The following is a 1,251-nucleotide window of genomic DNA, read 5'->3' on the forward strand; positions in this document are numbered from 1 at the left end:
AAGTCCCTTATCTGAGATGTCATTACCAAATACTTTTTCCCAGTCTGTGGCTTTCCTTTTTACCCTGTTGGAGAAGTTTTTGGATGTGCATAAGGATTTGATTCTTAGAAGGTCCCATTCATCTATTTTATCTTCTCCTGGTTGTAGGTTTGCTGGTGTTCTTGATCACCTTACAGGCCTATCTGTTGTTGTCTATTGTTTAGTTGAAAATTGAGTCATGGGAGCAATTTCAGTTCCAGGTTTGAAAGGTGTTTAAAGATCACAGCCTAGAGGATTCCACTGGTCTCTATGAAAGCTAGGAAACCTAGTCTTTTTTAATAATTTTGCATTTTGTTCCACTTCTTTCACTCTATCCATGTCCATTCTACCCAGGACCTTCTTCTGTCTTCCTTTTTTTGAGTAATATGCATCTAAGTAGAATCTAGTTCTAGTCTCAAGGTCATGGAGACTGAAATTTACAGGGTCTATTCTTTGAACTTAAAAAGTTTTGATGACCTTTATTCTTCTTTTAGCTGGACACAGAGAGACCAATAGCTTCACCTCAGATGGCTTTTTAGTCCCCAGTTGCTAGTCACCAAAATAGAAAGTTGTTGTCGTCCTTGTTATGTGCCTTCAAGTCAAGTGCAACTCATAGCGACTCTATCAACAACAGATCTGAACTCTGTCCTATCCTGTGCCATCCTCACAATCTCTGACACACGTTAGCACATTGCTGGAGTCACGGTGTCAATTCATCCGAGTAAGCGTCTTCCTCTCTTTCACTGACCTCTCCTAGCATGATGTCCTTTTCCAAAGGATACGCTCTTCTAGCAACATGACCCAAGCATGTGAGATATATGGTCCTGATGATCGCAGGACTGGCAACTTAATCCCCCAGGGTGTTTGGTTGGGATTTGGAAGTTTATATAACTTTGCCCCCTGTTCTCTTTACTATGTACATGGTAGTATTTTCAATGTCTACTAATGTAGTTTTGAGAGCCAAACTTATGTATGATCATGAGTATAGTTCACTTGTCCATATCTGGGTTCCCCCCCATCATCATAGTTCATTTTAATAGTTTACTGGAAAACCACCATACCTCTGTGCTGTATGACAGGGAAGATGTATGGATCACTGGCAAATGGAACAGAAGTCTTTCTCACCATACCCCTGTTCCTTTATAAAAAATAATTTTAAATTATGATTTTTTCCCTTTTTTAAAAAATTTATTTATTTCTTTTTCATTTCAATGAACATCTACAGAGATTTTG

Source organism: Elephantulus edwardii, unplaced genomic scaffold (assembly GCF_000299155.1).
Source record: "Elephantulus edwardii isolate Elephantulus edwardi_28Jun2011 unplaced genomic scaffold, EleEdw1.0 scaffold00131, whole genome shotgun sequence".
Classification (NCBI taxonomy): Eukaryota; Metazoa; Chordata; class Mammalia; order Macroscelidea; family Macroscelididae; genus Elephantulus; species Elephantulus edwardii.